The sequence below is a fragment of the Papio anubis genome, chromosome 15 (assembly GCF_008728515.1).
Source record: "Papio anubis isolate 15944 chromosome 15, Panubis1.0, whole genome shotgun sequence".
Classification (NCBI taxonomy): Eukaryota; Metazoa; Chordata; class Mammalia; order Primates; family Cercopithecidae; genus Papio; species Papio anubis.
Genome location: NC_044990.1, coordinates 20,861,161 through 20,887,029, shown reverse-complemented (window position 1 = coordinate 20,887,029; position 25,869 = coordinate 20,861,161). Strand labels below are relative to the sequence as shown.

The window sequence follows — 25,869 nt, the reverse complement described above, 5'->3', positions numbered from 1 at the left end:
TGTCACTAATCATTCTATTTTTGAGTTGAGTTCTTTATACAGTCCAGATCTAAGCATTTTGTCAGATACAGGTATCACAAATATTTTCCACCAGTCTATGGTTTTGATTCATTTCTTATATATCTTTTAATGAGTATACCTTTTTTGCTTTTTTATTGAAGTGTAATTGACATACAATAAACTGTACCTGTTGAAAGGGTTCAATTTGATGAACTTTGACACATGCATACACCTTTGAAAACATCACTACAATCAAAATAATGAACATTTCTATCATCCCCAAAATTTCCTGGTGCCCTTTAATAATCCATACCTCCCTCCACCCCTGTCCTCACACAACTACTTACCTTTCTGTCACTGTGTATTAGTTTGCATTTCTTAAAATGTTACATATAATACATGGAATAATTTGATATGTATTCTTTGCTATACCTAGCTTCTTTCACTCAGCATAGTGACTTTGAGATGGATCCTGACAATTGTGTATATCAATAGTTCATTCCTTTTCATCACTGAGTACTATTTCACTGCATAGATATACCATAATTTATTTATTTTAACAGTTGATGGCTATTTGCACTTTGGGAGGTTTTGAATATTACACAAACAGCTGCTATGAACATTCATGTACAAGTCTCTGTGTGTACATGTTTTCATTTACCTTGCATAAATACTTAGGAGTAAAATGGCTGAGTTGTATGGTAAGTGTATCTTTAGTCTTTTAATAAATTGTCAAACTGTTCTCAAAGGGTTTTATAGCACACATTGTCAGAAGGGCCATGCTCTCTCTGAAGGCTGTGGAAAAGAATCCTTCCTTGCCTCTTTCCTAACTTCTTATGGTTGTTGGCAATTTTTCGTGTTCATTGACTTGCAGCTGCATCACTTCAATCTCTGTCTCTCCCTTAACATGGACTTCTTCCCTGTGTTTCCTTTGTATCTGTGTGTCCAAATATCCCTCTTCTTCCTCTTACAAAGTCACCATTCACAGAATTAGGGCTTATCCTAATCCAGTATGATTTGCTTACATCACCAAAGATCCTATGTGCAAAAATAGATTCACAGGTACCAAAGGTTAAGACCTCAACATATCTTTTGTGGAACACAATTCAGCCCACAACAATGTGAATTTATCTTTACTAGTCCTACTTGTAATTTTGAGTTCATAAGTGCACACTTGCTATGAGGAGTCATGTCTTTAATTCAGGAAAAATGTAAAATACCTCTTAAAATATCTAGCATTTTATTCAGTCTCTTCCTTTGGAACTCCTCTTAAAAATATGGAAAATCATAGATCTACTTGCTGTGTCTCTTAACGCCTTTTTCATATTTCTGAATCTCTTTATGTTTTTGTTCTGTTTTCTGGGTTAATTATTCTATACTATCTTCCGAATTTCTAATGCTCTTTTTAACTGTGTTAAAACTGTAACTCATTATACCTAGTGAGGATTTTTGCTTTTTTTCATTTCAGTGACTGTATCTTTTAGCTTAAATGTATCTTTTGAGTTTTCTTCTTTTATATTTTAGCTGTCATTACTGTGTGTTAGGAGCAGATAAAAGTGTGTCAAAGTAACAATTTATGTAATTATCTAGATCAAAAGTCTTCTTAAACTCCCTCCCAACAGGTTCCTAACCCTAAGAATTTGGCACTGTTTACCCACCCTTCTATTTTGAAATGCTCTTCTGCATTGGCTTCAAGATAAAACTCTGTCCCTCTTCTCCTGTACTCCTTCTTAGGTTTCTTCCGGGTTAATCTTACCCTGGTCTCCCTTCAGATGTTGGGTGATCTCATACAATTCTATTCTTCTGTAGGTAAGAAAAAGTTACTAAAGGTTTTTGAAAAGAAGAATAGAATACTTCAGACATCTCTGTGAAAAGGATTTTTTTAAACCCTATATCGAAGAAACTCTTTGCTACATTCAGCTATAGATATAGATTCAGATATCCACAGGAAAATTGCTCTACCCAGAACTCTAATCATTCTTCACTGCAGAATCAGCGTGACAAATTATCTTGTACGGACACAGATTCTTTCTCCACAGTGACTGTAACTCACCTTTGATATCTGACAGGATTAAAGCAAGTACTGTCAGGTTGGCAACTGGCAGAAATCAAACATGGGGCTACTCTGAAATGCAGATGGTTCTTCTTGGCAATTAATCTTTCTCAAGGCAAAATGGGTGCCTTGGTTTGGAGGTTGTCTGTTACCCAATAGTAGTACCAAATAATAGCCACATGTGTAACTCCCTTGGAAAAGCTGGGGGAAGGGATTCCTCACTTGCTACCCTGCCAAATGATAAAAGTAATTTCAGTAGTCCAAAAGAGAAAAGACCAGACCAAGATGCACCCAGTTGCCCTGGAATAATACTTATAGTCCTAATAATAATAATAATAGCTAACATGGAAAATGTTTTTACGTAGTCAGGTATTTTTCTGAGTACTTTATATGTATTAACTAACAATCCTCATAACTTCTCTATAAAGTGAGTACTATTTTTACCCCCATTTAACACCTGACAAAACTCAAGAACAGAGAGATTAAATAAGTTGATCACAGCTGCAATACATGTTATAGGCCCCCAACTCTTGGGCTTCTTTTCTCTTCTTCAAGAATTACCTTCACCTTCTCTAATCACTCAGACACAGAGTGACCAGATAAAACACAGGATATTCAATTAAATGTGAAGCTCCAATAAACAGCAAATAACTTTTTAGTATAAATACGTCTTATGTTTGGGACATACACTAAAGTATTATTTCTTGACTATCTAAAATCCAAATTACCTGGATGTTCTGTATTTTTATTTGCTAAATCTGGCAACCCTGCCTAGGGACTTTGTGTTCTCCCTACCTCATCAAAATTGCTCGTCAAGAAAATTATAGGCTGGGCGTGGTGGTTCACACAAGTAATCTCAGCACTTTGGGAGGCTGAGGAGGGTGGATCACTTGAGGTCAGGAGTTCAAGACCAGCCTGGCCAACATGGTGAAACCCCATCTCTTCTAGAAGTACAAAAATTAGTCAGGCACGTGGCTCGTGCCTGTAATCCCAGCTACTCAGGAGGAGAATCAATTGAACTGGGAGGCAGAGGTTGCAGTGAGATGGCACCAGCCCAGTTAACAGAGCCAGATTCCGCCTCAAAAAAAAAAAAAAAAAAAAAAAAAGAAAAGAAAAAGAAAATGTAACTGTCCATGTATTTTTTTTTTAATTGAAGTCAACCTGTCCTCCTTCTCAGACATAGTCACAATTTAAACTTCATTTCAAATTTTGATATAATTTTAGAACTCAGTAAACAAGTGAGGGAGATTTTAGGGGAATAACAAGAAAACTTATTTCCCTAGCCCCGAGAGTTCACTGGAGACCTTTTTGGACTAAGCCCTATCTAGAGCTATTCTGGATGGATATTCAGGATAAGCACCGGAAGAAGCCTCACCCAGACTATCCCGCTAGGCCAAAAACATCTATTCCAGGGTCTCACAACTGCATTTGGTGCTGGACAGTCCTCTACTGTGGTGGCCTGTCCCATGCATTGTAGGATGTTCAGTGCATCCCTGGCCTCTACCCAGTAGATGCCTATAACACCCACCCCTCTAAGTTGTGAAAACTAAAAACATCTTCAGACATTGCCAAATGTCTTCTGGAGGCAAAATCCTCCTTGGCTAAGAACCACTGATCTAGGGCAATCCCAAACAAAGGAATCTTCTAGAAGGTGAATCCAAGAAATCTTTGAATGAAATAAATACACTCCCATCTTGAAACAAACCAGGTGAGCATTTAATTGGCATTCTTATCACCTTGGCTGGTCGGTGTGACAAGGGTTCTCTTGGCTGCATTTGTCTAATTTCCCTTCAGTGGGCCACTACAGAACGCACATTTTTCAAAGGATGGTCTCATTCATATAAATAGATAAGAAAAAACTGTAGAGGCTGCCTTATCTAATTAACTTTTATACAAAAATGGCATAGTTCTAGAAAGCTCACTTTAAAATAATCAGATAATGGACCCTCTTTAGGAATATAAAGGCTTTTATTTAGGCTAAGAAAATTTAGGGATGGAAAACATTACAAAATTTTGAAAGCTATCCTTTGAAACGTAATTACTTTCCCTATACTCAGTTTATATATTGCATTTTTTAAAGTCATAGAATTTTTGTTTACAGCTGCAGAGTCCAAATGATGAGGTTTTGATGCAACAAGGTGGCGACTACAAATGTGTGAAATATTAGTGTCTGTACAGCCCAGAAACCATGCCAGTTTTTACAGGCTTGGTGCCCCTATGCACTGCTGGACTTAGAGAAAGTCAGCCTGGTTTATACTGATCTAGAACCCGTTAAATTCATCTTTCACTCTTGGTTTCAGCTGTGGTAAAAACCACTCCACTGCATTACATCTCTAGCTGAAGTGATACATCAAGTCATATCTTCACCTCCTCCTTTCCCTCCCATGCACACCCACTCCAGATGCTGGTATCATCTCCTTAGTATTTTTCCTAGATTGGGAATCAGAAATGATGCAGTTCTTTAATATCCTTCAGTTCCATTTTCACTGCAGATATTGAAGGAAGAAAGATTTCTAGACAACCTAAGCCTTTCGCCAGTACCCCAGCCACAACAGCAGTGGGCTATTAGGGCATCTATAGTTAGCTGTGCAGCAGTTGTGGTCACAGTAGTTAACATTTTGAAATGCTTAATATATATCAGGCTCCAGTCAAAGAAATCTACATGCATCATCACATTTACTCTTCACAACAATCTTATGAAGTACTATTATTATCTCTATTTTGAGATAACTTGAGACACAGAAAGGTAAAGCAACTCATTCAAGATCACATAGCTAGTAAGTGATGGTGCCATCCTTTGAACCCATATGCCTGACTTCGAGGTTCTCCCTGTGACCCACTGTGCCATGGTGCACAGCGCTGTAAATTCCACTGAAGAGCATGCAGTTTATGCACAGGACAACAAGGCATCATTGGTGATCAGATGTGTGTTTCAGAAAGATGACTCTCTGCAATATCTGGAAAAAACTGGAGGCAGAGAGGTCAATCCAGAAGCACTGCGGGTGGCAAGATAAGATAGCCTGAACTAGGACAATGCCTGTGGAGAAGGAAAGAAGAAAGTAAAGTCAAGGAGGATTGTGGAGGCAGATGCAACAGAATCTGAAGGTTGAGTGGCTATAGGAGTAAGGATGAAGGGGACCAAAGATGATGCCGAGATATCAACTTGCTGATGCTATCATGATCCAGGGAACACAAAAAGTGTGAGAGTGAGAGATAGAGAACTAAATGCAGGATATGTTTCCAACAGACAGGTTTCTGCTGCAAAAGATACTTTTAGAAGTCTCATTAAATGGTGCAACACTGATCTAAGGGTGAACTAATGGGCAAGTAGCATTTGCCAGCAGGTGAGGGTAAAGGTGTATGGGGCCCCATGACATCAAGCTGCCTGTTTGAAAAACAAAACAAGAACTGTGAGCCTAGTAGAGTGCTGACTGCCAATATCCAGATAGGAATGAGCTGGAGGGAGAAATGAATGACTCTCACCATGGACTGATCCTTCCCTTTCAATAGCCTCCAGATGGTCTGGGTACCAAGTGTGGCAAAGACAGAAGTCTCTCAAGTAAACCTGAGAAAAAGGAATAATGAAGCTCTTGTCCTGCTGTCCTGTAAGGGGGTCAGAAGGATGGCAGGAGAAGTGAGAAAGAATGAAGAGGAAAATCACTTTTGACATGTGGATGCTTCATAGACATAAAGGGGATTTCCACAGAAATAGCACACACATTCTAAAGCAAACATCAAACTATCAGCCAATGCCCCCATCACCCGAGCTATCTAATGTGTAATTCCAGAGGGACCCAAGTTGCCAGAGAACATCCATTAGATGCTAACTCCTTTGAGCAACAACTGCCTCCTATCAAATGAATCTTCAGATATCAATGCAAGAAGGAAGGGAAAAGGTTTGGAGTTTTAGCATACAGAGAATATTAGCCATCCAACATCTCCAAAACTTGTATAAATGATACCTAGACAATATTAAAGCAATGTTTATTGAATGATCATTAAGTACCATTAATATTTATTGAATGATCATTAAGTACCATTAATATTAAGTACTCTGTGCTGAGTGCTTTCCATTCAATTTTCTTTTTTTAAGGATGTAAAGCTTTTAATGTTGTCCCGGTTGGCCTTGAACGTGTAGCCTTGCCTCCTTGTGTGCCAGGACAACCAGCCTGAGCCACCACGGCTCCCAGTCCATTCAACTTTCACAATGACATAGATCGTGCTAATATCATCCCAAATAAGGAAACTGATGCTTAGAGAGATCATCAACTTACCAATATCATACAGCTAATCAGTGGCAGAGTCAGAATTGGAACCCAGGTCTGTCTGACTTCAGAGGTCAAGCTCATCAGCACAGTACTGTTACCATGACTTTGAAGTTCATCAGCACAGTACTGTTCCCATGACTTTGAAGCTTATGAAAGAAATAACGTGTTTCTTGCGCTGTCTGTCCATATCGCCATTGTGAGGAAATCAGCATGGAGCAGCCTTATGCAGTGCTAGGTGAAGGCGTGGCTATTTCCTGCCACAAGAATGAGCCTCATTTTCCCTTCTCCACCCAGTGCAAGGAACTGCCAGGGAGAATTAGGCTCACTAAGTTGATCACACCTCTACAGTCTTCAATTTGAAAAGATAGTTAAGAATGAAGATATTTCACAGTGAATATAGCAAAGCACTCAGGCCCTGTCACTAGAATCTCTTTAAAAAGATTTATGCAAGAGAAAAATGTAGATATTTTAAAGAAAGAATCTGAATAGACTCTGAAAGTAGAGGGCTTCTGCAAAGCTAGTCTAGACATTTACTTGTTATCCATGAACTCTAAAATGTGTTGGAATAGAATCTGAATACGCTTAATAGATTTCATATAGACTTAAATTAAACTTATGGAACTTACCTAATTCAATTCCCCTTGAAAAAGCAAGTCATATTCTCCAGTGATGGATCAAGCATGTTTCTGGAAGTCAATGGAAAGTGCTCAGAAGTAGGAGAGCTATGCCTTCACACATGAGAGAAGGCTGTGGCAAGCAGCTTTGCACCTGTGGATAGAGGCTGGGCTGACTTTTTACGTTGCTTGACATTCACTTGGTAGCTCTGGGCTTCCTTCACACACCCACAATGGTATCTTCCCCTGTTGTCTTCAGAACAGCTGAGAACAACAGATCCATGCCTTGATAGCCCCCAAATACATGTACCTCTCTGTACGTTTGTATATCATGCAAAATTGCCAATGTGCTTTTAGGAGATCTCATCTCCCTGCTTTTTTGACCTTAAAGATTTATTGACTGGATGCAGTGGCTCACGCCTGTAATCCCAGCACGTTGGGAGGCCAAGGGGAAGGATTGCTTGAGCCAGGAGTTCAAGACCAACCCGGGCAACACGGTGAAACCCTGTCTCTACAAAATAAATATTTTAAAATCAGCTGGGCATAGTGGCACACATCTGTAGTCACAACTACTCAGGAGGCTGAGGTGGGAGGATCACTTGAGCCCTAGAGGTCAAGGCTGTAGCAAGCCATGATTCCACTGCACTCCAGCCTGGATGACAGAGAAAGACCCTGTCTCAAAACAAACAAACAAACTCTCCATTTAATGGAATGATGGAATATATAGATGACTGTATTCATTTTCTATTGCTACTGCAACAAATTACCACAAATGTGACAGACAGCTCAAAAAATTACAATGTATTATTTTCCAGTTCTGGAGGTCAGAATTCCAAAATGGATGGGCAAGAGTGTGCTCCTTTGGGAGGCTCTGGGGAGAATCCCTTTCCTTACCCTTCCTAGCCTACAGAAGTAGCCTGCATCCTTGGCTCACGGACCCTTCCTCCATTTTCAAAGCCAACAGCTTAGCATCTTCCAACCTCTCTCTGACTGTCAACCTCCTGCTTCCCTCTTAAAAATATTTTGTGATTATATTGGGCCCATCTGGATAATCAAGGATCATCTCCCTATCTCAAGATCCTGAACCAAATCGCATCTACAAAGTCAGTTTTATTACATAAGGGTAACATGTTCTCAGGTTCCAAGGATTAGGACGTGGACATCTTTGAAGGCCATTATTCAGCATAGCACAATGCTGGTTATTTTTAATGAACTTTCTTATTGGAATAAGTTGAAAACCATATGTTAGTCCCCAGGAGTTTTGTTTTGTTTTAAGCTTTACTATCCATGAATTGCAAAAGTTGAGCTATGATTGTTATGAACCTCTTGCCAGTTTAAAGTTGAACATGAGCTTGGATAGGAAAAAGGACAGCAGAGTACAGAGAACCTGTCTTGTGACCACCCAAAAAAGGAGTACAAAAAGATTACTGGTTTTTATTCATGCACTCAACAAGCATTTACTTATCAAAGCACAATCAGAGGTTTTTATGAGATACTTTGTAAGTACTGAGCACCATGGAGATGTAAAGAAAGATAAAACATGATTCCCAAAAGGCTCACAGTACAGCCGGTCCTTCCTATCCACGGGTTCCACATCCACAGATTTGACCAACCAAGGATCAAAAATATTTTTTAAAAAACAGTAAAAAAAAATACAAATAAAAATATAGTATAACAACTATTTACTTAGCATTTACATTGTGTTAGGTATTAAAAGTAATCTGGAGATGATTTAAAGTATACGGGAGGATTGGGTGGATTTTATGCAAATATTATGACATTTTATATAAAGGACTTAAAAGCAAACATGGATTTTGGTACCTAAGGGGGTCTTAGAATCAATACCCAGCAGATACTGAGGGATGACTATTGTTGGAGCAACTGTAACTGGGAACCAGAGAACAACCAAAGGCAAAGGGATTTGTTTACATTTCATTTGGAATGCAGAGCCTCATTTTCTATTATTCTTTATCCTGGCTGCAGCCAGGCAGAAGAACTAAATCACACTGAAACAGTAAGACATGCCCACCAGCATTTTGGTAGTGGATATTCAAGAGCTGAACACCATCAGAATCAGAATACATACATGAGGTTCGCCTTGGAACTGCAATCACATTTTGGCTGCCGGGACACGGAGTCAAAACAAAAGAAAGAGTTGTTGACCAAAGGTGTTCACAAATACGGGTTTAAAGGGCTATGAATTAATGCTTCCACATGGCTTTAATTCAGGGAGGTCACACAAATGGAATTTTTAAGAAAATATTATAGCCAAATGAATATAAAAGTGGTATCTTAAATTTCATGATACTTTTAAAATAATGAATCTATAGCATAGTCTGAGAAGCCAAGTTGAGTGTGAATTTATTCCCAAGCTATTGTTGTACATGAAAGCTGCAGAAATAGCCGCAAGTCCTAGTTCACCTGACCAATGCCATCATTTCCAGGTGACGCCACCCCCAGGGGGAAATTCTGGGGCTCAGCCACTGGAAAGGGCCTCATCCCGGCTCAGAGATATGGCAGGATGGGCTCCATCAAGCTCATTCTGCAGGTGCCTCCCTCCTGTGAAGCCTCAACAGCTCAACAGGGCAAGAGGTGCGTAGGGCCCTGGGGCTTGGCATCTGCATGAGAAACAATCTTCCCACCTCCACCTTCACTGCTTTAGTAAATGCTGTGAGTGAAATGAAGTGAATGATGTGATGATAGTAACAGCTAATATTTACTTAGAATCTACTGTATATCAGGCAACATTCTAAGTGCTTAACATGTATTAGGTCAATGTAATGGTTAATATTAGGTGTCAACTTGGTTGGATTGAAGGATGCCTGGAGGGCTGGTAAAGTATTATTTCTGGGTGTGTCTGTGAGGGTGTTGCCAGCGGAGATTGACCTTTGAGTCAGTGGACTGGGAGAGGAAGACTCACCCTCAATGTGGGTGGTCACCATCCAATCAGCTGCCAGTGTGGCTAGAAGGAGGGATAAGCTGGCTTGCTGGGACTTCTGGATTCCATCTTTTTCCATTGCAGGATGCTCCCTTTTGCTCCCCCTGCCCTTGGACATCAGGCTCCAAGTTCTTTGGCCTTTGGACTCTGGGACTTGTACCAGTGGCTTGCGGGGGTCTCTCAGGCCTTTGGCCACACACTGAAGGCTGCACTGTTGGCTTCCATGGTTTTGAGGCTTTTGGACTTGGACTGAGCCACTACCAGCTTCTTTCTTCCCCAGCTTGCAGACGGCCTATTGTGGAACTTCGCCCGTGATCATGTGAGCTAATTCTAAGAAACTCCCTTTCATATATACATACATTCTATTGGCTCTGTCCCTCTGGAGAATCCTGACTAATACAGTCATTTCATCTTCTGGAAATCTTATGAGGTAGGTAGTATTATAATTCCCCACCCCCATCTTATCAATGCAAAACTAAAGCACAGAGAACTTGACTTGCCCAGTTAGTAAGTTGTGATATTGGTACGTGAACCTAAATAGTGTGACCCAGAGCCATACTCTCAACCATACATTAGACCACCTTGCTTTATAGCTAGGGCCAGCTTGGGGAGTAGAGTGGCTCTTTAGAGAAACAATCCACGTGGATGGAAAAGAACCCAGCAGTAAGAGTCATGCAAACCAGGCTGGGATCCATAGGAGCTATGAGCCTTTGAGGGCTTGGCTGAAGTATCTGCAAAGTTCATGTTAAGGTTTTGCAGGGCTGCTGTCATCTGGCCTGGAGTGCTGCAGTAGGCAGGGTACCTCCTGGCCTCTGGATGAAGTCCCAAAAGCTCATCTTCAATGGCAGAACCCAGCTAATATGCACAAAGAGGTCTGCTTTCTTCATCTGTACTCACTGAAGAGCTGGGGCGCTGCTTTCATTCTTAAAAATAAATTCAAAGCAAGCTACAGAAATTCTGATACACAAAGAGGGCTGCTTCTTCAGTGATCACAGAATGGGAACATTTCCAGTTTGCTGGGCCCTGCTCCACAAGTGTTACCAGGCTATCACAAAGGACTCTGAAATCCTTAAGGGAGTTCATTACAGCTCCTGGAATCCAATGGCTAGTAGAAGAAAATACTTTCTTAAAGTTTCTCAGACATCTGTTTCTTCCACAACAACAATTAAAAAAAAACAATTTTTTTAATCTATCAAAATTGTCAGTTATTCTCCATACTACCAGCAGTCCATCAATATGTTAATGCTATACTTCAAGATGATTGCTTAGTCAAATAGAGAAAAACAAAATAGGCATGTCATATATACACCAGATTCAAGAAATAAAGACTGCCTTCTTGCTGCACGTTTATTGGGTAGATTTTTGCTATATTTTGTGATTGCATTTATCTTTCATAGGTGACCTCAGTTTTCAACCACAGAAGAAGCGTCATGAAAATCTGATGCCAAGGCCACTGATTACTTCATGAAACTCATCTGCCTCAGTGGATTCCAGGGGAAGTACATGGAACAGTATCACGAGTGAACTACGGGACTGCCACTGACATTCACAAATCACCATCGAGGCTGCTGAAACCTAGCTATTGGACATTGGTTTCTGAGTGCAAAATTAGTTTTTTTCAAATGAATTTGAGCAGGCCCTAGAACTAATTTTAAATTTATTTTTAGTTGATTCATAGTGAAAGTATTGATGCATTAGGGAGTTTCTAGGGCTAAAACTGCATCTTTCATTGTTATTAAAGGACTTTCATTGTGTGTTTTGTGTGTGTATTTTGAAAAAATATTTAGGACACCTGAAGCCATTCTCTCTTGGTTATACAGATGATTTGTGCTTCAAAACCCCCCAAACCTAAGTCTCACCTGAACGAGGTAGTTACATATTTGAAGGAAATATGGATATTTTGTCAGATTGTTACATATTTGAAGAAAAAGAACCGAAACCTCATGTGAAGTACTACCAAATAGTTGGGAAAAGACATGTATTTAAATGTTAGTGTACTACTATTGCTTTCGTTTCGCAGAGAGCCGAGTCTGAAAAAAATGCCATCTTTATGCGGGGTATAGGCTGTGTGTGTGTGTGTGTGTGTGTGTGTGTGTGTGTGTGTGTGTGTCTGTGTGTGATGTAAGAATATTTGATACACTTCCTTGACATGAATATCTTTGGAAAACAGGAGAAGAGCCAATGATGAGGTGAAATTTAGGCACTGGTGGTCTTTAAAGCATAAACCAGTTCAAAGTCTACAGGGAGTAGATGAAAAAAATTTAGTTATATTTCTCCCAATGGAAAGAGTGGGGACATGGATGGCAATGGTTAAGGCAGTGACTACTACCTTGAGAAAGCCAGGCTGGAACTGTGGGAACTGACCCTGAATGCTATTCAGTCTTGGTACTCTGACATTTACATTTGAAAGCCAACATTTAAAGTGCAAGTATGCACCTGGCCATCTTCTAGGAGTGGTGCTAAAACACCCAATAGGATCCATCATGCGGCTTCTTGAAAGTAACTGTGGCCCTGACAAGAAAGGGATAGGAGAAACTTCTGCTTTTTCTAGGTATTTCCTTCCCTCTTCTTTTTGTCATGAGCACACCCTAGCTCCTCACGTACTTTATTTCCAATGGTTCCTTCAGGCTGCATGCAATCCAAGACCACGCAGACAGGCAGCCAGCTCTTTGCAAAACTCACCCCTGTCTTAGAGAGCCCAGGTAAATCTACAGAGCTGCTCCAGGGACAATCTGAAATGAAGTTACATTCCTACTTAATTCTGTTTGGAGAAAGGCAGAGAATAACTCAGCAACCATATAAAAGAGCACTAAACCTTGCACGCTTTTTAATAGAAAATATGCACTTTATTCTACAAATTTCAATGAAATTTGCCTACCAGAAACACAGAATGGTGCTGGCTACATTGAATAGTATGCACATTATGAGACATATACCCAGTGCTCAAGATGTTTGCAACCTTGTTGAGGCCGAAACATTGACATCGAAACTCCAATCAGGCTATGAGCAAACTACAAGAGATATAGACTGGGAGTCATCAGTGTATGGCTGGCATATTAATTAATTCTATGGGTCAACTTGACTGAGCTAACGAATGTCCAAACAGCTGGTAAAATATTTCTGGGTGTGTCTCTGAGGATGTTTCTGAAGGAGATAACGTATTTCAATTGGTAAACTAAGTGAAGAAGGTCACCCTTATCAATGTAGGCAGGCATCCTCTAAAAAGGCAAAGGAGGGGCAAAATTCTCTCCTTCTCCTGTGGAGAAGCAGAGGCTTCTCCTATCTCCATCTTCTTCTGGTCATCAGAACTACAAGTACTCGGGGCTTCAGACTCCAGGACTTACACCAGCGGCCCCCTGAGCTGCTTAAGCCTTCGGGTTTGGACTGAATTACATCACAGCTTTCCTGGCTCTCTGGCTAGCAGATGGCAGATCGTGGGACTTCTCGAGCTCCATAATCACATGAGCTGATTCCCATAATCAACCTCCTCTTACATATCTGTGTATACGCCCTATTGGTTCTGTTTTTTTTGGAGAACCCTGACTGACACAGCTGGCAACTGAAGTCACACAAGGCGTGGCTGATGTTAGCTGAGGGGACTTTCTTGCTGCAACTTTGCTGACCTTCCCCACATCTCCCATATTGCGGACCTCTCTCAAACCTCCAGACCTTTGTAGATGCCCTTCCCCCAGTTCTGGCCAGCTACTCGACCATATTTTCTTGAAAAGTTTTTTCTTGCCCCCCAGTTACGTATTCCCACAACCCTGTGCATTTCCCTACCATAGCATTTATCATATAGCACTGTAATTTCTTATTAATTTATCTCCCTGATGAGACTACAGCACTGTAGACTAGAAACTACATAGCATAAGGCTATGCTCACTTTAAATCTTGGCTCCACAACTGTTAAGATATGTAATATTGGATGAGGTTCTTAGCCTCTCTAAGAATTCATATCCTCAGGAATAATAATTGTACTGAACTTTACATAGTTGTGTCAACTGATAAAACGTGTGGAAATTGTAGCATGGGCCTGGCACATGGAAAGGGTTCTGGAAATGCTGGAAATGTAGACAGGTAAAATAATTGTATTCTAGGTTGTTCCTGTTGTATTCTGAGTTCTATAAAGGCATTTGTTTATTCATTTATTATTGTGTAAACTTATTCTTTGTTGTACGTTAAGGGTCAACATGAGGTTTGCATACACTATGTACTCCAGCGTTCATTCAATGAATAAATGAAAGGACGAAAATTGTATTCATGAAACTCGAGCAGACCAGAGAACAATACTTACATCACAATTTCACTAACTCTGCATTTCTGCAGTTGTTCTGTATTAGGAATTTGTGTGTACGCGCGCACGTGTGTGTGTGTATATGTCTGCGTCTGGGTGTGGCTCTGGGTGTGTGTGGGTCTGGGTGTGTCTGTGTATGCATGTACATGAACATACATGCACAGCATGTAAAACTGGTAAAGACTCCTACTCAGGAAATAGTCCATGACTTAAACAAATCAACAAAGTAGCAACTCCCCCTAAAAAAATACACCTTAAACTCTTATTTGACTTCAAACGTAGGCCCATTGTCAAAGGCCACACATCTGGAAAAGCCATCACATATTGCAGGCCATAATTCAGGGTGTTTCTGCTTCACAGCACACCTTAACATCTCCCTCCTCTGTTCCCACTATGCCTATGCTCGCACTTCCCACAGTTCTTATCTTGTTGTATTATTTATGAGCCTGAACTATAAATACATTGAAACAGGGAGGATTTTGTTGGCTTGGTGCAGTTTAAATTGCTTTTCAGTACTATATATATTTACAACATCTTATAAATATTTAAAATTGTCATAATAATGACTCCATTGACTCATAATAAATTCTGTGTTTAGTGTAGGGATGATTGCCAAATTGATAATCCAGAAAATTGGAAAACCCCGTCAAACTTTGTGACCTGATGGTCCCCAAAGAATATCTTTCTAATTACTGGAAAAGCCTGAGCAGTAAGCTTAGCTGTCTTAGAAGTTGATCTTAATAGATAAACATCCTGAAATTTACCTCTTTGGGAAAGATAAGTAAAAGAAATATTTTCTGCTGAAAGAAATATTTTCTGCTGAAGAATTTGTTTATTGGACTGTATCTTAAAAGTCAAATAATTTTTAGGAGTTATCAGGCAGTGTATTAAAAAAAAATCACAGAATCAAGAAGTGCCCTCCGTGCTCTGAATGGAGAATTCCAAGCATGATGGAGAACAGTGTGTGAGAACTCCAAAAAATGATGCTGCAGATGTACAGCAGGGACCCTTGGGAAAGAGCCTTGAACGCATAAAGGAGTTTGGACTTTATACCAAAGGGCAGTGGTTCTCGAAGTGTGGCCACTGAGCAGTCAGCAGCGTCAGTGTCACCTGGGAGCTTATTAGAAATGCAAATGGCCCAGCCCTGGCCTGGGCCCACGGAATCAGCAACTCTGGGGCTGAGGCACAGTCATCTATGTTTTCACAAGCCCCCCAGGTGACTCTGACGCACCTCTGCCATACAGAGTATTTCCAAGTATTGGAATTTATAATCAGAACTGGGCGTACCAATGGCAACGTGAAAAATGGATCAGAAGAGAAGACACTGAAGGTGTGAGGGGCTGAAAAGAGTAATGAGAGTATTGATCGGAGATTTTTGCATTTTATCTGTATTTTTTCAAGTCTAAGATGACATTGATGATGTCACACCACTATTATATTCACCTCTAGAAAGAAAATGTCTGCCAATTAAACAATAACATAATGTTTCTTATCACTTGGAATTTGTATTTTGTGCTTACTAAAAGGGCTCCTTTATACTTATACTGTCAGATTTTTATCATACATCACCCTTGCACATACATAAATGGGAAAATATAAGCAAAATAATTTGGTCAAGGTATTTCTAACATTTATTTTCTATTCAGAATCTGACTCTTCTGAAGCACTGTGCACTCAAAAGCTATCTAGAATGTGAATGGAGGGAGCATTCTGTGTTTTTAAAAAGCTGCACTGTTGTTTCTGGGATTTTCTTCCAAGTGCCAGATGCCCATTCTGCAAGTCTGGATGCACACGCACAGACCATGACGTCCACCTCATGACTGCTCCCTGTAAGGTGCTTCCTGGCTTTGCAGATGATCAAGTGCGGGATGTGAAGGACATTTTAAAACGGATGATACCCCAATGAGCACTTACCTGGGCCTCTCCTAGGGCAGTAATGGCCGTAACAGGAAGAAGGGGACAGAGGCCAAACAGAATCCATCAGAGGTGGATTCTAAAAGTTGTGCGCCCAACTAGATGCAGAGAAAGGGAAGAGGTACACGACTCGGAGGTTTCTAATTCGAGTGACTTAATGGATGGAAATGCCCTGAATAAAGATTGGAAACTCAGGAGGCATAGGTTTTAACAGCAGAAGGAAAGCAGTGGATAAAGTAAAATGGGTTTGATTTATGGCTTTTTGAATGGGAGATCCTAGAGGGATTCCCAGGTAAAAATGACCAAGATGCAGATAGAAATAAAACTTCATAACTCAAGGGTGAGGGTGAATCACGGTTAAAGATAAATAGTTTTTAATCAACAACGTCTAAACAGTAGTTGAAACCAGAGTGATGAGTAACATTTTCCAAGGAGGATATACAGAGAAGTTGAAGACAGTTAGTTATAGAACAAAAACATAATTAAAGAAGTAAATAGAGATTTGAAGGAAGGAGCAGTCAGAGAAAGAGAAAAAAAAATTGTTAGATGATGTTTACATATGTTGTGGGCACCTCAAAGACAAAAGCTGTCTTACATGTACTCTCACTCCCCAAGACAATGCCTAATCCAGTAATGTTCGCTGAACCAACGTGAAAATGGTGACCCAAAAGCCAAAAAGGTGAATATTTTAAGAAGAAAATGGTCAACAGTATTAAATGTTATCACTGATAAATAGAATACAGTGACAAAGAGGCCACTGGATTTAGTAAATCCAGTTTAACTTGCACCACTACCACCACCTTCATTTTACAGGTGAAGAAAGACAGACCTAGAGACTTGAACACGCATGTCCAGGACCACCAGTTGGCTGATTGGAGAGTCAGAGGCAGGGCTCTTTCTCCTGGCTCTTTTCCTGGGGTTGTTTTCTCTACACTGAGCTTCTCCTCTTGGAAGAGGATTACATCCACTGCAGATAAAGCTCTGGATCCAGGCAATCAGACAGGCTCTTTTCTTAGTCCATTGTCTGTGGCTATAATAAAATACCACAGGTTGGGTAATTTACAAAGAAAAGAGATTTATTTGGCCACAGTTCTGGACACTGAAAGTCCAAGATCGAGGGGCTGCATCTGGTGAGGACGTTCTGCTATGCCATGACTGATGGAAGGGCATCATATGGTAAGAGCACAAGAGACAGAGAGAGATAGTGGAGGCTAAACGTAAGTTTTTATCAGGAGCCCACTCCGGAGATAATTAACCCAGATAGCAGCATTAATCCATTAATGAGGACACAGCCTTCATGACTTCATCACCTCTTAAAGACTCCACCTCTTAATACTGTTAAAATGGCAATTCCTTTTTTTTTTTTTTTTTGAGACGGAGTTTCACTCTTGTTGCCCAGGCTGGAGTACAATGGCATGATCTCGGCTCACTGCAACCTCTGCCTCCTAGGTTCAAGCGATTCTCGTGCCTCAGCCTCCCGAGTAGCTGGGATTACAGGTGTCTGCCACCACACCTGGCTAATTTTTTATATTTTTAGTAGAGACGGGGTTTCACCCTGTTGGCCAGGCTGGTCTCGAACTCCTGACCTCAGGTGATCCACCCATCTCAGCCTCCCAAAGTGCTGGGATTACAGGCATGAGCCACGGTGCCCGGTCAGCAATTCAGTTTTTAACTCATGAACTCTGGGGGACATATGCAAACTACAGCAGCTCCTATGGAGCAGGAGAGAACAGAGCAAGGGGTCTGGTCCTGGGCATGATTTTAGGGCTTGCTCTAACACCTGATCATTTCATTGCCTGTAGAGTGCCCTGTGGAAGAAAAGGTTCAGGGGACTTTACTCTCCGGGTTCTATCTTGAGCCAGAATTTCCTCTGACTCTGGTTACGTGTAGTAGAACAGAAAGTGACACCACAAGCAGGCAGCAGAAAAACAAAACGGGCTTCTTTCTATGGTATGCGGTCATTAACCAGGATGTTCTTACCAGCTTCTATATGAAGAAGAGCAAAATTTGAATTCAGTGAAGTCAAAACAAAGATAACAGCATCATTCTTTTTGATGTCAATTAAGTTGTATCACTGTTTATCGGGCTGATGACATCCTGAGAAAATGAGTGATTTCCTCAAAGCAGTGATTCTCAAACATCAGAGCGTATCAGAATCACCCAGAAAGGCACCTCTTTCAGAGCTCCTAGGGCAGACTAAAGTGGGCTCTGCCCTTAAAGCTCAAAATTCTCTGGAGGTTTATCCCAAGAGAAATAGTGAACATAACATCTTCCACATTTCAAAAGTAAAACCATTCAAAGATCAGGCTCCATGACTTATTTCCCTCTTTGTAATCCTTGCAGGGCCAGAAGGTCGACAGGATGAGACATGTGTGGCCACAACCCATGTGGCTTCAGTGTTTTTATTAATACGGACATGTACAGCCATGCGGAGGTGTCCGGAAGCCCCCATCTGGCAGAGATGACTAATGGGACTTTCCCACTGACATCCTAGTGAAGGTGCCAGAAGCATATTCATTCCAGATCACAGCCCTAATAGGGCAGTTTCTGCTGGGACATTACCCTAACAGACAACCATCTTCCTTTTGCAACCTACATGACACCCCCATGTGGTACCTTCCTCTCCATAGTGGTGAGCACAGAAATGCATATCTGACCAGAACCTTGGAACTGAACCCTTCACAGCAAATGTCAACCTTTCTATATACTAGTAGGAGTGCAATTTTTCTTCCATTATGCAGATTGCAATTTCACCCACTTTTATATTCCATGTCCCAAAAAGTGAAAAGCAGATACTGTAGCTAGAATCTGTAATCAAAGGAGCACTAAGTGGGTGCAAAAGTAGATGCAAACTCAAGCAGATACTATTAGCTGTTTGCAGAAAATCATCAAAGACTTTCTCACAAAGCAGTGCGAAGGAATTGAATGAAGAGTGATGCATTCACTGATGGGTTCTATGGAGTCAGAACTTACAAATGCACACTAGGCTAAGAAATACAGAGTACATTTATTCAGAGCCTACTCTCACAAAGATAGGTAAGATTTCTAACTAGAGATAAAACTCATATAACCATTGACACAATCCTAGTCCATCAACAATTGCTTTTTTTCATATTGTGAAGAGAAGATGAACCAACAGCCTTAATAAGAAATAGGTATCTGGAGTACGAACTGTCCTATTAACTGAATGACCTTGTGAAAGTCATATAATCTTTCTGGGCTTCAGTTGTTTCATAAGTAAAATAAGATTGAACTAGGCCAGGTGCAGTGGCTCACACCTGTAATCCTATCACATAGGGAAGCTGAGGTGGGAGGATTGCTTGAGCCCAGGAGTTCGAGATAAGCCTGGATAAAATAGTGAGACTTTGTCTCTACAAAAATTTTTTTAAAAAACAATTAGCTGGATGTGATGATGCATACTTGTGGTCTAGCTACTCGGGAGGTTGGGGAGGGAGGATCACTTGAGCCCAGGAGGTCAAGGCTGCAGTGAGCCATGATCATGCCACTGCACTCCAGCCTGGGCAACAGAGTGAGACCCTATCTCAAAAATAAGAATTAAAAAAAGATTGAACTATATGCTTTCTAAGATTTCTCCCAACCCTGAAGTTCTGTGTCTATAACCGAGGGAACACTGGCTATTGGAAGATTTAACAGAGATATGAAGCATAGGGGGATATGTACTATAACAGCAAAATAATTCTCTTTCAACATGGACAAAACACAAATAAATACGACTCTGGTTGTAACAGAAGCAGGATTTGAAAAGCTGCAAAGATACAGGAGCTGCAGAGCAGATTCCTAGGAACACCATACTCAGGCAGAAAAACTCATCTCTCCAAGGATGCCAAACTATATTTTCTAGACAGTGTCTTACAGAATGGCAACTGTGCTGGGTACTAAAAGGCTTGAGAAATGAACAAAGTTAAATAAGTAATTTTGTTGCCAGAGGTTTCAGAGCCTTTTCTGCACTGTCCAACATAACTTTCTGCAATGATGGAAATGTTCTATGTGTGTACTTTCCAATATGGCAGCCACGAGCCACATATGGCTATTAAGCATTTGAAATGTAGCTAGTGTGATGGAGAGACTGAATTTTTTATCTTATTAATCAGTTTGTCGTTAAATAGCCAGATGGGGCTAGTATCTGTATTTCAGAAAGCACAACTTACATCACACATACGCATTTACAATGCTAGCTCTAAGACATACAGCATTTACCAAACTTGTTGAGCCATAGAATTCTGCTTCCAAAGGACTAGAATTCTTTGTAAAACCATTTGGGAAAGATTAGGCTATGAGTTACCTGCTAGGTGGTTGAAGCCCCAGGAGATCACTCTAGCTTTGACATTCTAACTAGCCAGCGCCCTCATGGGCCTCAGTCCCCACCAAGTGATAAAGACTGGGCTGTTCTCTGTTCTCAATATGTGACAATATCACCTCACAATTCAATCACATCAAAATTTCCCAAGTCCCAACAGACACCCTTAGCAGAGGTAGCCCAGTGCAGGTACAGTCAACAGGAATCAAGCGATGTTAAACAACCGGCTGTCCCTTTCCACCAAACATAAAACAATGATAATCAGTGCTAGTGGGCTTTCAAGTTCACCAGGCAATCTTGGATGCAATGATACATCATTATTTCAACAACCCAATGAGATAGGCAGCATTCCATTTTGTAGGTGAGGAGAATGGTGCTTAGACAGCTGAAGGGACTCAGTTGCTCAAGGTCACACAGTTAATGGGACTTAACCTCAATTTTTGAACTACACCTCCTCAGTCATTCTAACAAAACTACTTTGAACCGAATCTTTCCTTACAATGCCTAGGACCCATAAAAATATTGAATGAATACATTCTCAAAATACCAAAACATTATAGATCCCTGAGGAAAGTAGTTTGTTTTACAAGCTTTGCTCACACATACCTTGAGAAGTATAATAAATGCAAGAAATGTGTAATGATAATGGAATGTAAGAGACTGACATGATTATTCATGAATATGTATAATTCCTATTCTCCAAGAAATCCTCCACTGGACCTGTAATAATTATGTGCCTCTCAACTGAAAAATCCACATTGGTGTGTAAATAACCAGCTACAAACTTCATTCGCCCAATTATTTCTCCTTTCCTGGGTATGCAATCAATTTAGTGCTTCTGAATGCCATTTATTCAGACCGCAATAGCACACACAACTGCTCATTTGTGCATCAAATTCAGGCTTGGCTCCTTGAGTGGTAGCTTGTGGGCCAAAGTCTTTGAACTAATTTGTCATCACATCAGATGAGTGCGTTTGACTCTGATCTACACAATTGTGGAAATCAAGGTTACTCCATGGAACACTGCTTCTTGAACCATCATTTGGCCTTGTAGGAAATTAGGATTTGCAGCTATGACTCTGTGTTCCAAATCCAAGCATTGCCAAAAGAAGACAGTACAGGCCTTGAAACAGCATGTCAAAGAGGTGACCCTCTATAAATTACACAGGCACAGCTGGCTATTAGCAGGGCTCACTGAACTCACTTTGGCTTTTAGATTAAAATATAATCACTTTCAGACAAATATATAGCAGTCATTATTTTCTCTTTACTAAAATTATACACATTTAATATAAATAATAGACTTTATTATGTCATACTGTACTCTGAAAATAATTTATACTACAGCTTTCATTACAATGTGGCACACAAAATGCCATCTGCGGTCATCTCAAGGGTTCTGAGAAACCTAAAGGAAAGGAAAAGTGGGAGGTAAAATAGCAATGAAAGAAGAACAAAAGGTCAGCTGGAGGAAGAAACAAGGACATTTAAAGGCGAAGGCTGGGTTGTCAGGCAGCTTGAACAAAGTGATGAGGCACATGGAGGGCCTGGAAAATCTGAGAGAGAGAAGATGATTTAAGTAATCAGCACTCTCAAAGGCACAGTGGAGAACACAGGGAAAGTTGTGGGGAAGGAAAAGGCTGGTTGAGGGGGAAGTTGGAAACACAAGAATGGGAAAGGGGGAACAAAACACCTCCGCACACAAATCTACACATTCAGCTGAAAAAGTTCAGAGGCTGGAGAGCTCTGGTACACCACCACCAGATCTTACCACCTGGAACTTTGTTAATATCTCCAGTTAATATCCCCAGGAATCTGTGTTTTTAACAGGCACCTCCAGGTGACTCTCATGATTGGCAAGTTTGGGAGGCAGTGCTAGTGAAGAATGGCACAGATTGGGGGCTGACAGTCTAAAGTTTGAAACCAGACCCATCCACTCACCAGCTCCATGAACTTGGAAGACACTTGACTTTCTGAGCCTGGATCTTCTTGTCCATAAAGGTAAGAATATGTTTTGCCCCATCACAATCCTCCAGGTTAGGTATTATTATCAACATCCCCATTTTACAGATTAGGAAGCCAAGGCAAAGAGTGATGAAGCACTTCACCCAAAGCAATGCTGGTGACAAGTGGCAAAGTTGGTATCAAAGCATAAGCCACCTGGCTCCAGATGCTATGCTCTCAGCCAGACACTGTTCTGCCTCTCCTCCCAGAAAGGAATGCTCTGCTGAGAAAGGCAGGGGAAAAGCTTCCCAGGCAAAGCACTTTATGTTAATTCTTATTCATATCAGATGACAACTGATGTCCCACTTACATAAGTTACTTTGTAAACTAGTAAGTTTACTCAAATTAATTTTTGAATCAAGCATTTCTTCCCCAAGATTAATCATTTATAGGAATCAAGCCATGACTCCACCTGGGAGATGGCTCGAGCATATTAATGCTTCAACAAAAGTCACAGCTAATAATGGTACCACAAGGGGTAGAAATGAGTATTCAATCAAGCACCTTAGTCTACGTGCCCAGACTTGAATCTGCACTAAAGGGATTCACTGATGCAAGACCATGTGCCTTGAGTGGGTTCACCTCTACACTATTTTACACAGGTTTCTAATCTCCTCAACGTATTCCTGGGCTGCAAATTTGCATTCTTTTTGAAATTGGGTCTTACTAGTTCATTTCTGAAGACACTGCAGTATATATCAAAATGAAGATCTAATCACCTGCTGTTCCGACAAAGAATATTTATTTTACCAGGATGTGTGAAATGATTGCTTCTCATTTGTCATCATGCTCTTCACTCCAGGCTGAAAGAAGATGCACATCACGCATCCTGAAAGATAGAACACGATGCCAGAAACTAATTCTGAATGTTCTGTCTTTCAAAATACCTATGTATATATAAATATAAATTTAAAAAATATGGATGTATACTGCAGAAGACAGAGTCCACTGGACTCTGAACCAGAAGAATGACTTTTTCTTATTCCTTCCCACTGGCAGATATTCTGCCTTCTGGAGGTTTTACACCATTCCATGTGAAATATTTAAAGGTAGCTGCCGCGTTCTGGAATTCTGGATAGTGAGTTTTCTGCCATAAGAGGTATTCAGACCAAGTCAGTTGATCATCTGGCAGAAAGGTGTAAAACTTAAAATCAAACACCAGAAAGGGTATTTAAACTGGATCACCTTTACCTCCTAACCTTCAGCCTCTATGACCATCCTGGCCTCTTCTGTCAGGCTTCAAAGGGTCAATTCTTCCATCATTACTCCTAGAAGACTGTCTTCATATTTCATCAGCCTAGCTGTCCCACCCTCAACCAGACATGCCCTCATTGACCAACGTCCCTCTTAAAGGGTGCTCCTCAGAACTAAACAAACGTGATCCGACCGATGAAGAACACCCTAGGGCTGCCACCTCTTTAATCAACATGCACTTCCGTAGCGTGCTCTGGAAGAGCACTTCCTGTTGTTAAAGCTACGCCTCACCAGTGGCTCTAGCTGAGCTTGGGGTAACCTCAAGTGTCCAAAGTTGTAGCAGCTTGGACACAGATTTTGACAGGAGGCTGTGGAAGGAGGTCATCTGTGCAATGAGCCACCTGTTTGGAGAGACTATCACCATGGGGAAAAGCAGCCAGGAGATGGAAAGGGAGGTGAGAAACTTTCAGAGGTAAATTTTAGTTTTTCAGTTTTGACTCTGATTGGCCCCGGGATTCAGGACCATGGAGACAGTCAGTCCAAAATCTCCAACACAAAGTTTATACCTGCCTTTAGTCTAAATTATACCAAGAAACAGTTCCCCAACCCTTCTTCATCTCTACATCTCAAGATTTACTGTCTGAGCATACTTGAACTTTGGATAGTCAAATATTTCACTAGGGAAGTATTTTAGGGTTCAAAAATAGAATCAGAGAAAAAGATGCCCCAATATACAAGAAAGTACCCCAAGATATAGCATAATGGAATGATGAAGTGATGGAAGCTTCCTCCAAGTTAGGAATCCACTGTGTGCTGCTTCACTGCAATGCAGTGACAAGATCCAATGTAGACTTCCACACATATACACACACGCACACACACACAATCACAAACAAATCCTCAGATTGCATCTTTGAGCATTAGGGCAAGGACAAGAGCCTCTGCTCCTTGTCTGTCCTAATGCTCAAAGATGCAATATCAATTAAATGATTCCCATATTAAGTTCAATCTGTCAACGAGGAATGATTGACCAACTAATTTTCTTGAAAGTTATCCACAAGGGTTCTACACTGGTTCCTTCTTCAACTTCATCCCAATCACACCTTTATGTTATGCATGTCCACAGGGCCACATCACAAACAGGCACTCAAAATATTTCAGAGGAATGCAAAATCCATCTCTGTTCATTCATTCAAAAGTACTCAGCATCTATTAAGTGCTTGTCTAAAGAAGTATGAGAAGGTTCTTGTGCTCCAAGAACTTACCCTGCAGTCACAAGATGCCTCTACACTAAATATTTCAATCCAGCACACTTGGCAACCACATCACCCCATGTCCAAAGGAGTTGTAAATGCATAATACACTGGAGAAGTTTAAAGAAGGGGAAGGCTGAGGGCTGACCAGCTACAACCTCCTGAAAACAAAGGGATCAGAGCTGGATGGTGTAGGCCCAATCTTACCACCAGGTTACAAGAGCCCGAAGGAGTCCAGCTACCATTTCCACTGCCAGCCTGGAAGGCTGCAGGGAATCACAATCATTACAAGCCTGAAGAATTATGTCTTGAGTATTCCTGGCAACTCAATTACAGCATGCAAATTTTCCGCAGAGTTGACTTCTCGGCTTCAGAACCACGCACACGCTCCTTTGGGCTTTTTGCACGAGGAAAATATTGTTGGGAAAGGAGTCTGAGGATCAGCCACTGGGAAGTGCACTCAATAGCACTTTGGTTGAGATAATTGCTGCTGTTTTTTTTTTTTTAAATTGTAGGCTTTAGAGATGACCGCAAGCAAAATTTGTGACAGACATTTGACACTGAGAAACTCTGCTGTGTATGGGTGAAATTTTTCACATCCCCTGCCCCAAAGGCTGGTTTATTGACCAACAAAGGGAAATTATCTAAAACCACTAGAATATGTTAGCCAAGTTTTCTCTTTTGTCACAATGCTTCTTTGCTAGGTACCAACATTTCTCCTTATGTACGGTCATGTGGATTCCCATCCAGGCAAGACTGTTAAACTATACTGCTTCGGTTGACGGCACAGCAGCCCAGCTGCATGGCTTTAGTGTTGCTCTGTGTGCACAGACATGCATATTTGCAGCAAGACTCCTCACCCACCATGGACTCAAGGGATTTCAAAGCCCTGTTCAGTGTCTGCAGAGCTGTCTTCCTATCCTCAGGGCCAGGTGTTCTTTGTCCTTTCTGCCTGCAACAAGCTCTGTCTAGAAGAAAGCTTACAGCGTAACAATGCACAGGACACAAGTGCCTCATGG

At 40.9% G+C, this 25,869-nt stretch overlaps 1 long non-coding RNA gene across 6 annotated transcripts in view; it reads right to left on the bottom strand.

Annotated features, from left to right (window-relative positions):
• Positions 1–25,869, bottom strand: part of LOC110741680 — a 165,423-nt gene that overhangs the window by 119,608 nt on the left and 19,946 nt on the right. For 5 of the 6 annotated variants that reach the window (XR_004178685.1, XR_004178686.1, XR_004178684.1 and 2 more), the window contains exon 3: positions 6,948–7,089. The exons of the other annotated variant lie outside the window; for it this stretch is intronic. This is a non-coding gene — a long non-coding RNA (uncharacterized LOC110741680). The remainder of the gene's footprint in view (positions 1–6,947; positions 7,090–25,869) is intronic. 6 annotated transcript variants of the gene reach the window in all.